Source organism: Sphaeramia orbicularis, chromosome 15 (assembly GCF_902148855.1).
Source record: "Sphaeramia orbicularis chromosome 15, fSphaOr1.1, whole genome shotgun sequence".
In the NCBI taxonomy this organism is placed as follows: Eukaryota; Metazoa; Chordata; class Actinopteri; order Kurtiformes; family Apogonidae; genus Sphaeramia; species Sphaeramia orbicularis.
In genome coordinates, this window is record NC_043971.1 from 1,617,932 (window position 1) to 1,632,427 (window position 14,496).

A 14,496-nucleotide genomic window follows, 5' to 3' on the forward strand; every position below is an offset into this window, starting at 1 on the left:
AGCAGCTGTTTTCTAATCCAATCACATCTCTGCATTCATCACATTGAAGAAGAACCAACGTTAGTGTTTAATCAATAACTAAAACGATGGCAGATTATTTTCTGTTGATGCGTTGATTGCTAGTGTCAGTTCTAAACCTTATGTACTGTCATGGTCATGTCATTATTTCAATGCAAACAGAAACTTGTTTCCACACATTCTAGCGGTGCTGTTTTCATTCTATCCATCATAGCATAAGACCTTCAAGCACCTGTTTGTAGAATATAAACTAGGGATTTAATCTCATGAAAATTTCATATCACCGTTATTGTGACCAAAATTATCATGGTTATCATTATTGTCACAGTATTGTTGAAATTTTGCTCGAAATGTTCAAAAAGTACTAATACACACACTGAAATAATTTAACCAAGTTGTATTTAAAAAAAAAAAAAAAAAACAACAACAGCAAAAAAAACAAATAAAATAATAGGCATAGACTTGGTTACCGGTAAAACAATAAACCGCGGTAAAATTACAGACGGTTAGTATTACCGTTTAAATTCTAATTCTCATGATAACCGTGTTTGATTACCACACTTTTAGGGGAAAAAACCCTATGTAAAGATCTGCTTTAATGTCAAATATTTGAGTATAGTTTGAATTTATTATAATTTTAATTTTCTATACCTAATGTTTGGAACCAATATTCACTATTAAAGTCTTTGAAAAGGTTTGTTAAGCATCTGTGTGTTATTTATGCAATAAATTATATACATTTTTCAAATTGTATTTTATAAATTTTGTGTTTCCTGGCCTTTTATGTTTTTTTTATAGTGGGTTAAAGTGAAAAAATAATAGACAGATGATATAGATGAAGTTGTGCTGAAAAAACAGATCCCAAACATGGGTATAGTAAACATTTGTTTCTATAGTATATAAAGGCCAAATCAAAAGGACTGAAAAACAGACAGAATAGACTCAGACCACTAAGGGTTAATATTTGAAGGTTTCTGACACAGAAGGGACATTGGGACTGTTATTTTATTTGGTTTTTTTTGTTATTGTTGTTGGGGTTTTTTTGTTTTTTTTTTCCAAAATACAACTTGGTTAAATTCTTTCAGTGTGTGTATTAGTACTTTTTGAACATTTTGAGCACAATTTCAACAATACCATGATAATAATGATAACCGTGATAATTTTGGGCACAATAACCATGATATGACATTTTCATATGGTTACATCCCTAGCTGTGGGTAGGGGTGTTAGAAAATATCAGTTCTGAAATATATCACGATATTTCATTTTGCAATACGGTATCAATATCACAAAGTACTGTATCGATATTTTTAGGTATTTATTCAGATGCAGATATTGTGCAGGTTCATTTTTGTTTTTTTGTTTTTCTTTTTTGTTTATATTTTATTTATTATTATTTCACACTCTTTTATTAAATAATGGTAGTTCCTTTGTTGGGATGTCACAAAAATCCTGTTCTGATGTTGGTTCTGAACTAATAGAATCTGAACATTTGAACAGGATCTGAAACTGTAATGTCTGTAAAACAGAATTTCAGTTCGAACACAGGAACATTTTGTGATATAACATTAGATCCTGTTATGATCAGATAAAAATGTGTTTAGTATTTGTGCAGATTTCTGGTGTAATTCAGTTTTTCAAGGAAATAATTTTTTAAAAAGAAACAAACAAAAAACTGCCTTTTTAACAGAATGATGATGTATCGTATTGTGATCCGAGTATTGTGATTTGTATCGCATCACCAGATTCTTGCCGATACACAGCCCTAGTTGTGGGTTTGGATAGAAGCGGTTCCGTACAGTCAGAAACAGCAGAGCTTTGCCGTCAGCATATGTATGTGCCTTTTGTTTGCGTTGTGTGTCTCCTCTTATCAGTCCACAGCCAGTTTCCAGTCCGGTGTGTACTGTCACCACCTCTTTGTGCCTGATGCTGCAGGAGTGTCTGTGTGTGCACACGCTGCACACTGTGTGTTAATACGCCCCTGGTCTCATAATTAAATAACAGCTGATAAAAAGCATTGTGAGTGTTGTAATTGCTCCTCATTATCTGGTAAATGCTCCTGACACGCACACACACAGCGTACTGTACGCATTGTGTGTGAAATATGAAGGTTAGAGGTCCTTGTTTGATTAAGTATGGCCACATGCTCTGCTGAAGCACAGCCTTAATAATGACACTCTGGCTTTAAAATGGGAATGTAAATCTGCACCTAGACATTTAACACTCCGTTTGACATTACAGTTTACTAACTAGCCGTCGCACTGAGCTATTTAAGCTGTGGTGCGTCTGGTGGCTCTGAGATCATCATGAGCCCTGAGCTGTTGACAAATGTCATCAGGAAATAGAGGAGTTAAACTGTGATGAGGCTTATGCTTATTCAGCTGTGTGTTCATATGAGTAAGTGTGTTTGTCTGTCCGGTCAGAAGGATGAACTTTAACCATCTGTAGTTTAGTTACACATTTAATGTTGAGGATGTGACAGCAGAAAGGTTATAATAGTTTTGGATTTTTATTTATAGTTTAGTTGTTTTTTTTTTGTGTTGGTTTTTAATTCTTTGTTTATTTGGAAAAGATTTATAGTTTAATTTTATTTAGTTTTGACTTTTTTTTTCTCTAATTCAGTTCGTTTTAATTTGTTTTAGAGCAGGTTTGCTAGTTTTTATTAGTTTTTGTTTTTTCTAAATGCTTAGTTTTAGTTTAGTTGTAGTTCAGTGGTCTCTTTTCTCTTCTTCTCTGTCGTCGTATTCAAATAAATCCCAGACAGGACTCTGCTGCTTTCTCCCAACTTTAGTCTGCATGTTTCCAGGTAGAGTGGGGACCAGAAGACGACTCCAAATGACAAGTGATGAGAAGTGACGGACCATGAAGTACTGTAAAACTGCTCAATCCGACATTGACGAAAACAAAGGGAATTTTATCCATAATTTTTATATGTTACAATTTTGTGAGCACACAATACAGTTTCAGTTAGTTATTGTTTTTCTTTTCATTATAGTTTTTATTTATTTCAGTTAACGAAAATGTTTTTTTCAGTTCTAGTTTTCATCATTTTGTTAGTTTTCGTTAACAATAATAACCTTGGACAGCAGAAACACTAATGAATCCAATCTCTCTCTGTAGTCTACACAGTCTGAAAAAGGTTTATTTGCGCACACTAACACCAACATGGTGTTTTCTTACAAAATACAGTCAGTTTCTTGAAGGTAACAATCTGTAGTTGACACATAAACAACAAATGCTCTACAAATATAGAGATTAGATGGCACCCAAAAGGCTGAATGATGGATGAAAATACTACCAACATTTATAGTTTTGTTTTTTACTTCCCAGCTGACCACATCATTCCCTGTTCTCTTTCCAACACTGTTTTCTCTTCTCTGTATATCCTTATCAAACACAGGCAAAAATACCCCCCAAAAAATCACTTTTGTTATTGTGGATATCCAATATTGGCCGATATATGAAATAAGAACACTGATCTACACAGGATATAATAATCTTATATTAGATAATTGTGGACAGGTGGATTAACAGTTGCATAAATCTTTGTTTATCTCACAAAGATAATTTACACAACTTTCAAACGCAAATTGGAATCACAAAAATAATTAGAGTAAAAAATATGACTGAGCACAAAATTCTGTTTTCACTCACACTTTTGGATGTGTCTGCCTCACGGCACTACAACTGCCCATGTGGACTAAGGACTAAACTGAGCATGTGCAGAGTGAATTAGGTGAGTCGTAAGTTGCTCCTGATTGGAGCAACTACAAGAGTTACAACTGACCCATGTTACAACTGTTCCCGGTCTCCCCTACACTAGTAACACCCAGGCCTGTCTGCAGAAGGAAACTGTGAGGGAGACAGGAAGTGCACGGACATGGGTGTGTGTGGGGGGTGAATACTTCATAAGATGGGGGGGTAGCAGTCCATCCTCATCAGAGCGCACGGGGGGGGTGGGGGTAGGGGGGTGTAGCTGTGATTATGTGATTTTGTGTATGGGGGGTGATAGTGTCATTGTCCGAGCAGAAGTGAAAGTGAAACTAACTCGCTTTACTGTTCCTCTAACTCTCCGGGCAGCACACACACACACACACACACACACACACACACAGACACAGGTGGAGCGAGCGGCAGAATCTCTGCGCAGCAAAAAAGTTAATACATCGGCTACATATTGGCTGATGTTGATTATTCGTTGATATGCTATAATCGGCCGGCAGATTAATCGGTCGGGCTCTACTGGGGACCAGATACTGAAAGGTGACGTGTAAACACTGCAGACCACTGATTGGTCGAAGTCGTCTCTGTGCCCCGCCCTTTTACAAAAACAGATGCAGAAGTTTCCAGTAAATCTGTCAGTAGGTGAATCCACATGATGACCGTCTGTAAAACTACACCAGGAGGTTCAGACGGAAAAATTCAGCATGAGTTTGACGAGACAACAGGCAACGAGCGAGTTTATCAGCAACTCTGAGCAGACGACACGGAAGTTACGTGCCGCATCGCTATGACGACCTGGTACTGTCAAGTGGGTAGTATCCTGGAATGGAAACGGTCTGGAATAGGACCTGGTACCAGAGGGGAGTCGAGCCGGTTCCACGTAGTGGAAATGTGGCATAAGATGAACCAGTTCCAACGTGGCCTTTTTCACACTGGTGTAGGGGTCCATAGTCCTGGCTCTGTTATCAGAAGTGGATTCTGGGTCTAGCAGCTGTTCTTCACCTGGGGTTCCCAGCCTGGTCTAGAACCTGGCTCACCCACATGTGGGCGGAGCACCAAGGCTCGTCTACAGCATGTTGATCCACTATAGAAGGCTATAATTGTGTTTGCATGTTAAATCCACCCACCAACGTGTCCGAGTGTAGGCGTGTGGTTGCACCTGTCACTGGTGTGTGTGGAAGTGTGCTGCTGGATCTGGATTTCACTTTAAACATTAATAGCCTTCCACACTACTGCTCTCACCATACAACTAATTCTACATGGAATAATGCTCACACCACTGAAGCTACTGCTGGAAGCTGGATCCAAGCTCGGTGTGTTACTAAATGAACTCAACTATGTATGATCACTGACATAAGGACTGTAAACCACACCAGAGTACAGCACAGGCTCTGCACTAGAACAGACTTCAAACCCTAAACGCTCTGTCCAACTGCCACCTTTAGTATAGATGCACTTAAAACATACAGTCCAGCTGATGAGACTGTTGTCAGGTGAACAGAAACCCACATGACCTTTGAACTGTCCCAAAGGACCAGGGCTCTGGGACATTCACAGTATTTGAGCCTCAGTTCAGTCCACTGGTGGAGCGCCTGGCTGTTCTTTGAATTTTGGATGAAATTCCCTGAAATATCAGAATCAGTGCATCTGCCTGGGACAAAGAAATCTCCCTGCAGGATATTTGATATGCCCTCTTCCCCTGTCTTCCCTTGTCATCCCACGTCCTCCCCTGTTGTCCCATCTTCCCCTGTCCTCCTCAGTCGTCCCCTGTCTTCCCCCATCATCTCACATCCTTCCCTGTCATCCCCTCTCTTTCCCCATCATCCCCTGTCATCCCCCGTCCTCCCCCGTTGTCCCATCTTCCTCTGTCCTCAGCACTCACGCCTTTATTCTTCCCTGCCGTCCCCCTGCTCTCCCTCTGCTCTCCCTCTGCTGTCCCCCTGCTCTCCCCCTGCTCTCCCTCTGCCGCCCCCCTGCTCTCCCTCTGCTCTCCCTCTGCTGTCCCCCTGCTCTCCCCCTGCTCTCCCTCTGCCGCCCCCCTGCTCTCCCCCTGCTCTCCCTCTGCCGTCCCCCCGCCATCCCCCCACCATACCCCGTTTTAGCCTCTCATGCTATCGTACAATGGCACCACGGATACAATGCCGCTAGTTTATTCAAATGCAGATATTGTGGAGGTTCATTTTTGTTTTTTTGTTTTTCTTTTTTGTTTATAATTTATTTATTCTTATTTCACACTCTTTTATTAAATCATGTTCGTTCCTTTGTTGGGATTGAACTCAAATCCTGTTCTGATGTTAGTTCTGAACTAATAGAATCTGAACATTTGAACAGGATCTGAAACTGGAATGTCTGTAAAACAGAATTTCAGTTTGAACACAGGAACATTTTGTGATAGAACATTAGATCCTGTTGGGATCAAATAAAAATGTGTTTAGTATTTGTGCAGATTTCTGCTGTAATTAAATTCTTCAAGGAAATAATTGATAAAAAAAGAAACAAACAAAAATCGCCTTATTAACAGTATTGTGATATATCATGATATATTGTATCGTGATCCTAGTATTGTGATTTGTATCGCATCGCCAGATTCGTGCCAATCCACAGGCCTACTGACTAAATAATCTTTGTTGGTGCAGCCCGGTCCACATGTCTGTATATGAACAGTGGTGGCTTCATTCATGTTTGTTTTTTTCTGGGTCATTACAGAAGGTTGTCCCTGCCCAGAAAGAAAAAGGAACTTTACACTGATGTCCTCGTCCTCACATACACAACACAAGTTTTCTTTTTTCATACAAATTCGTACGCCCTTATTTCAGGAATTCCCCTGTTGTGAGATCTAGTAATGAAGTTGGTTCCGTATCACTGTCATTCATTCATTATCACGTCTTCCCTGTAGATGTGTGGATTTGCACTTTATCACTGCTCACCTGTGGAGACGTCCATGCTGTTTGCAGAAGCTTTACGCTGCACACATTGGTACTCAGATGTGGATCAGCCCTGGTGCGACTCCACCAGTGTAATCACCATAATCACAGGAGCCACTGTGCACATCTCTTTCCTGGACTATGCTTGCAAATGTTCACACTGGATCTGATTATGCAATTCACTTCTGTTTTCAGTGAAAGCAAACAGCCCTTTTTTTTTCTTCCAGTTTGAATATGGACACAGTAGAGACATTTTTGGGGGTTTTCCCTGATGTTCAAAGGTGTTCGGTGTTGTGTGTGTTCCATTATTTTCCCTAAGTTTGCACTATTAGATGCCAGGGTTTGTTTGTTTTTTTTTCTTTTCCAATTTCACATCTTATTGGGTCATTATTATTATTTCTATAACTCTACAAACATTTGGACAAGGTAGAGAAGATAATGAACAACATCCAAATGCTTAAAAACAAACCTTGCTAAACATGTCCACTAGAGATAACTACAACCATTAGTTTTGCACATTGATTTTACAGTACATTAAGTAAACACAAGTGGTGCTCATAAGAATGCCCAGACCTCTATGTTGGGGATAACCCAGCTGTTTTTGGATGATTACGAATATAGAATAGATTCATTTCCAGTTAATGAAAACTAATTCTAGCAGTTAAAGCAGTGTTTTTCAACCTTGGGGTCGGGACCCCATGTGGGGTCACCTAAAATTTCTAGTAATTGATTTTAGAAAAAAAACAAAAAACTTACTAGTAAAAAAAAATATATGGTGAGTTTATAGAGACAATCCTAATCCATAAAAGACATGACAAACTGTGGTTGTGAAACTGTAGCACTGTGGTTCTGTTTCTGTGTCAAATGTTCACTGTGGTCAGTTTCAGATGCTGCAGCTCTTTCATAATTCATAGTTTCAGTTCTTGTTTGTTCAGTATTAATTGTCCTCCTTGTAAATCACAGCTGGACTGACTGGACAGATCCTGACCAAGGAAAATCACATTCTCCCTTTGTGCAGTAATCTACACCTGGATTTACTGCCTCTGTCCACAATAATAGACATTATATAGACTAAATGTCCTCTAACATTAACGTTTATTTGCAACATAGTATAGCAAACTATTACATGATCAAAAGCAAATTAATTTTAGCAACAAAAAAAAAAAAAGGCTCCATTTTGTCTGGGGTCGCCACAAATTTGTGATGTTAAAATGGGGACACGAGCCAAAAAAGGTTGGAAACCACTGAGTTAAAGTGTTGGTGGTTCAGGGTGCACAAGAACTAAGTGGGTTTGCACAACGTAGGACCTTTGATGAACAGTGGTTTTGTAAAATATAGTTTAGGTCATACTTAAGCTTCAATCTTTTCCTCATAATACCTGGAAAAAGTCAAAGTAACTTAACTGAAACAAGTCAGTTCCTCCAGATTAGGGACGTAACAATCTGAAAATTTCATATCACGGTTATTGTGACTGAAATTATCACGGTTATCATTATTATCGCGATATTGTTGAAAATGTTCAAAAAGTACTAATACACACATTGAAATAATTTAACCAAGTTGTATTTTGAAAAATAAATACATTAATTAAATTAAATAGTAGCCACAATGTACTTTCTGTAGGTAGAAACATTAAAATATTAACGTGTAAAGAATCAAATGTACAAATGTGCATTAAAGATGACACCGTGTGGACCCTGTTTGACCATTTTCCATAACAAGTTTGAGTTGTTTGAGTTTCTTTTTCAGAGGTAGGTAGGTAGGTAGGTAGGTAGGTAGGTAGGTAGGTAGGTAGATAGATAGATAGATAGATAGATAGATAGATAGATAGATAGATAGATAGATAGATAGATAGATAGATAGATAGATAGCGCCTGGAGTGCTGCTACTTCTCCAGGAAATGAGCAGTACCATGAGTTTTCAAAGTGCGGTAATCAAACATGGTTATGATAATTAGAATTTAAACGGTAATACTAACCGTCAGGACCGTGGTTTATCATTATACTGGTAATGGTTACATCCCTGCTCAAGATACAACTACTTATGTACTTGTCAGACTGGAAGATGAAGTCAAAGTCAAACATTCTTGTCATCTTTGACCCTTACAGATGAGGCTTGAGTCTATGTTTGATAAGCTCTGATGTTTATTGTTCAAATATGCCCTATCGCACAGTACATCTATTCAAATACTTTATAAAAAGCTGTTTTTGATACAGGAAAAGAACCGCTGACACTATCCAGAAATCAACATCAACAAATAAACTGAATAAACAAAGCCAGAAAATCTTGCAATGTTAAAAAAAAAAAAAAAAAAAACTCCCCTTCGAAACCTCAAAATGTGCAAATAGACACAGAAAGTGGAGAAAGTTTTAGAGACAGATTTAGCTTCGTTGTTTAATTATGCGAGTTGACCTCTTTGATTAGGTACTTAACTGCAGGATAGAAAAATATCCCCCGTTTTTTGGAATATCCACATTTTGAAGGCGTCTTTAAAAATGCAACTTCAACATGATGTTAAAGTCGTACGCTCTGAAACACAAGTGTACTTTATTATTAATGCTTAGTATTATGTGGAGGGAGTTTATGCCTCGGCAGATGACGGTACAGCAGCACGGCTCGTCCACTGAAGACTACGAATGAGCATTCTAGCAGTTCCTCCGGAATAGCCCCAGAGCTGCAAAGTTCTCCCGCAGGCCCTGCTCTTAATCATGTTGCTTAAAAGCGCGTCCACGCAAAGTAGCAATTACAACAAAAAGTTAGTACAAATAAATGGAAAAAGCTTCTGTCTTATGTGGCTCATTTTCTTCTCTCCCCCCAATGAGTCCAAAGACAAATGAGATCAAGTGGAGGAATCATGGTGACGTCCTGTCCCAGGTCTTAGGACCGGAGCCCATGTGGTTCCGTTCGGCCTCGCTCCTGCCCCCGGCCCTTCGTTATCTCCCAGGCTCATGGCTGTGACTTTGCAATATGGCTTCTTCTTCACCTTCATCCTGGTTCAGTCTGCCCAGTGTCCTCCTCCTCCTCCCTCTGGGGAAGCTGTTCATGTCAGGTGTGGGCTCCGTGTCGCTCTCAGAAGAACCCACCTGACCTCGTTTGACAGATCTGATAGCAGGCTTTGAAGAAATCCTTTTAAAGTCTCGGCTTTAAGACCTTTTACAGTGTCGTGTAGATGTAAACAAAAACTATTACAAAGAGGTTGAGGAACGTGCCGATGATACCCAACATGGCCAAGATGGACTCCTCCTGCTCCTCCTTGACCTCCAGTGCCCGCACGTCCTCAAGGGTGACCACTGTGGTGCCCATGATCCTGGAGCTCACCTAACCTGGCAACCTGGGGACATTTACCTGAAACACAAAGGAAATAATAAGACAGATTAGAGCTGAAATAATTAATCGACTCAAAGTGATCCAAAAATAAAAATCATTCAACCACAGTTCTCCTGAATCAAAGCTTTGTTTCCTTCATTTCTCAGCTGTTAAACATTGGTTCCACTGTTGTGTTTCACACGGACACTTATTGTGACGCACAAAGAAGCTTCAATTCAGGAAAACTGCAATAGAATATTTTCCTTCAATCAATTCGAGTTGATTAATCGAATCGTGAATTTTTGTTTTCGATTAATCGGTTGCAGCTCTAAGACAGATTTTGCAAGAAGAGTACAGCCAGTCTGTTCTCTTCACCTACTCCTATGTGAAAATCTGTTCCAAACAGCTCCCGAGACGTGGAAATCTAATCCAACCAAACAATGGCCACAACAGAGTGGAGTGGAGATTAGCCTGTGAACACCAGTGTTTACGACCTGCCGCAGCTGGAAGCCCAACTCCCCGACGATAGCGAGCCGGATGCCAGTACTTACTGAGCCTCCTCCACGGGTTACCCGCAATGAAACTGTTAAATTACCAGCAGGATTGTTTGCTCAATGTCGTCTCCCTCCCAGTGTCAAAATAAGCATGATTTAATTCTGCCATTAAGAGGCTTGGTCACCTTTTTTTTATGTGCTGTTAATGATTAACCAGCCCCCCCTCCCCCGGGTTTTTGTAAGTTCTTTGCTTAATTTCAATATTTCTTCTGGAAGATGAGGGCAGGGAGCTGGAAGGGAGGGTGTCATCTCCTTTTGGGAATTTGGGAATGGAAAAAACAACTGCAGTCCACCTCATTTCCCCTCCACTCTCATGTCAACACACCTGTCACACCAGAAAGAAAATCAGAAAGAGGGCAAGAAGGAAAAAAAAACTGGCTTACCCTAAGGATGTGTGCGACAACATCATCCAGCATGCTTTGGGGTCTTCAGTGGGAAAACCACAGCTTTAAGGGGGAATGCTACATGTGGAGACCCCAGGGGAGAAGGGGGGGGGGGACGGCTGGATTCAGAGTCCCAGCGGCGGAGACAGACGAGCACTGAATGGAAGGCAGCGGAGCCCCGACGACGACGCTTCCAGTCAAAACCTCCGTCGGTCTGTAGCACCACTTGTCAGGTTGAGCTGCGACCCCCCCCCACCCCACCCCCCTTGCCCCCCACCCCCACCCCCCTGGCTTCCCTCCTGATTAAGTTTTGCCTGCTCAAGTCTTTGCACACTATTGTTTTTTTTTTTTTTTTTTTTTTGAACCAGCAGAAAAGAGCTAGCAGCGTCTGTTGAGGGGGCAAGGAGAAACCCTCTCCCCATATGCCCCCTCCCACCTCCCCACCGTTCTCCCCATTCTCTCACCCACTTTCACTCTTGACTTCCCTGTCACTGCTCTGCCTAAACTCCACCACAGAACTCCGTTACCCCCCCCTCCCCTCCTCCTTTATCAGTACGTAATCTACACACCCTCCTCGTTCTGTAGGTTCCCCCCTTTCAGAGAAGCCTTCCCCCCTTTTTTGTGTCCATGGAGGGTTTCAACAAGCGAGGCACAAGCTCCTGAAATTCTTCAATTCTGGCAGGTGATATTCCAGGAAAAGCGGAAAAAGCTATAATATCCAGAGGTGTAGATGTCCGTAGAGAGGCAGGAGCAACCAGACAGTCGCTATGGCAATACGGATGTGCACCTACCACCAGTGACAGCAGCGTTTGGGTGAGTCCCCAACCCCAGTTAGTCACCGTGGGAGGACTGTGCATTGCATAACCAAGCAGAATGATGGCGAGAGAGAGATCCTGATGGCAATGAAGGAGAAGGAGAATGAGAAAGAGGAGGAGGAGGAAAGGGAAGAGGAGGGAGGGGGAAGCAACATCGCTCACGCTTACTGTTGTCTCCTCCTCTCCCACTGCTGTGGGGGCTGGTGGAGCACTCACTCCCACCTAAACAACACACAAAAAGCAAAAAAAAAAAAAAAAAAAAAAAGGAGGGTGAAAAAGGAGGCGAATTGAGCCTCACTGTGCCACACTCTGCTCCAAGTGCAGCCGAGCCCATCATCAGCTGCTGTTATTCTGGAAGACCTGCGGAGAGAAGAGGGGAAGAAGGGAGGGGGGGGGGGCTAACAATAGGAGGCAGGCAGGCAGCAGGGAAATAAAGGATGGTGGAGGACAAAGACGAAGGCAGGGGAAAGATGAGGGGGGGTGCACTTAGATATTTATCTTTTGAAGAGTGGCTTTAGAAATGAAAATAGTGTCATCATCTGGAATGCTCTAACTCCACCCCCCCACACACACTTCTACCACATCACTGTTCCCTAATTAGAGCCCATTTCTGATCACCCGTCTCCTCTTGTGTTTTATGAAATGGACATCACTACCTCTGTAGACGTCACAGATGAGTCCGTCATGTCTCTGTGGCAGCGTACTGAATTGTTAAGATAAAAAATGCACTTGAATAATGTGTGCTTACGTGAAGTTTGCATCACTTTTCCACCGACGGCAAAAACAAACATGGACAGTTACAGTGCGCCGGTGTGTGTTTACAGCTGGGACACAGTCAGCCGGTGACATAAGCTAATGACAACAGCCTGTACACTGACATCTGAGTAGAGGACTGAGGTCGGGCACTGCCGTCTGCCCTTCCCTCTGCTCCTCTTCCATGGCATCAACAGGAAACACTGACTACTGTTGGTTTAGAAAGGTAGGAAGATCGTGTCAACAGACATCTGAGTCTGAGCAAAACCCAAACTTTAGCACAACGCACAATTTGTAGATCAAGAACTTCAGAAAATCATATCAGCACTAGGGATGTAACGATTGCCAGTATAACAACAAACCGCGATAAAATTGCAGATGATTAGTATTACCGTATGAATTCTAATTATCACGATAACCGTGTTTGATTACCACACTTTTAGGGGAAAAAGCCCTGTGTAAAGCTACTTAGAGATTCAAGTTAACAGCCACGACTCTGCATTTATTATCGTGTTTATATCCCAGATGCATTTTCAAACCACATGAAAATATTTTCTTGCGTAGCTTTTAAAGATACAGAGAGAAGACATCAGAAGATGCCACTTTCTTGAGATAAAAGGGAGGAAAAAAACAGCATCACATCTTAACAATTGCGTACAGTTTGTTAAGAGCTAACTGCTCTAAAACACACAACATGGGATGAAGACGGAGTTCAGTGCAGGCACAGTGTGTGTATTGGTCAGTAGGTGTTGATAAATTGCATTGTGCAGCCTTCCATAGTGGCAGGTTTTGTCCGCACATTGTTGTTGACTTATAACAATGACTTCATGAGTGTTGTCGACAGTGTGGTGTTGCTAGGCAACCAGAAGGATCCAAGGAAGTCCCTCTGAAAAAGCCTCCACAATGACTAAATGACTCCATGACTCTCCATTAACATTCTGTTTGGGTTTACTTTCAGACTTCTGTGGTTGTGGAATAAACAGAAACACATAATGTGGTCATTTCCTTTAGCTTGAACAGCTGGGGTTCAGGCTAGCTGCTTCTTCTGGTTCTGTCTGTAAATCTGGAGCCTTTATATTCAACTTCTCATCTAAGACTAAGAAAGGCAAAGAAAAATCCTTTTTTCAGCCAACTTTGTGAAAATATGAGGATAGACTGAGAGTTGGAGTTAATACAGTCACAGAGAATTGGAAAAAAAACTACTGGTGACAATATTATTTAGTCAAATAAAAGCAAGTAAATTAGCACACTGTACACAATACAAAGAGGTAGACTCTTAAATCAAGGCTTTTCTCATAAAACCTGATCAAGAATCCTAAATTCAGTCGGATACATCCACTCTTGCATCTGCTCTTGCAGTTAAAGGCCAAAGTATGTTTTGTGAGATCACAATGACATTGACTTGACCACGAAATGTTTTCTGTTCCTCGAGTCCAAGTGAGCTTTGGCTCTAAATGTGAACAAATCCCCTCAAAATCCTCCTGAAATAAGGTGTTCATGACAATGGGCAGTCATGACTAGGGCTGTTAGAAAATATCGGTTCTGCAATATATCACGATTTTTCATTTTACAATACTGTATCGATATTTTTAGGTATTTATTCAAATGCAGGTATTGTTGAGGCTCTTTTGTGTTTATATTTTATTTATTATTTAAGACTCTTTTATTCAGTAATGTTCATTCCTTTGTTGGGATTGAACTCAAATACTGTTCTGATGTTAGTTCTGAACTAATAGAATCTGAACATTTGAACAGGATCTGAAACTGGAATGTCTGGAAAACAGGATTTCAGTTTGAACACAGTTTGAACATTTTGTGATAGAACATTAGATCCTGTTGGGATCAAATAAAAATGTGTTTAGTATTTGTGCAGATTTCTGGTGGAATTCAATTCTTCAAGGAAATAATCATTTTTAAAAAAGAAACAAACAATAAATTGGCTTTGTAACAGTATCATGATATATCGTATTGTGATCCTAGTATTGTGAGTCATATCGTATCGCCAGATTCTTCCAAATGC

General features: G+C 40.8%; 1 protein-coding gene and 1 long non-coding RNA gene across 8 annotated transcripts in view; one reads left to right on the forward strand and one right to left on the reverse strand.

Annotated features, from left to right (window-relative positions):
• birc6 (baculoviral IAP repeat containing 6) overlaps positions 1-14,496 on the forward strand; it is a 221,699-nt gene that overhangs the window by 135,945 nt on the left and 71,258 nt on the right. The gene's annotated exons all lie outside the window — the stretch shown is intronic.
• LOC115434648 (uncharacterized) lies at positions 8,792-11,146 on the reverse strand. Its single transcript, XR_003937570.1, has 2 exons — positions 10,909-11,146; positions 8,792-10,010 (listed from the first exon to the last, which is right to left on the reverse strand). It is a non-coding gene; the product is annotated as an uncharacterized LOC115434648 (long non-coding RNA).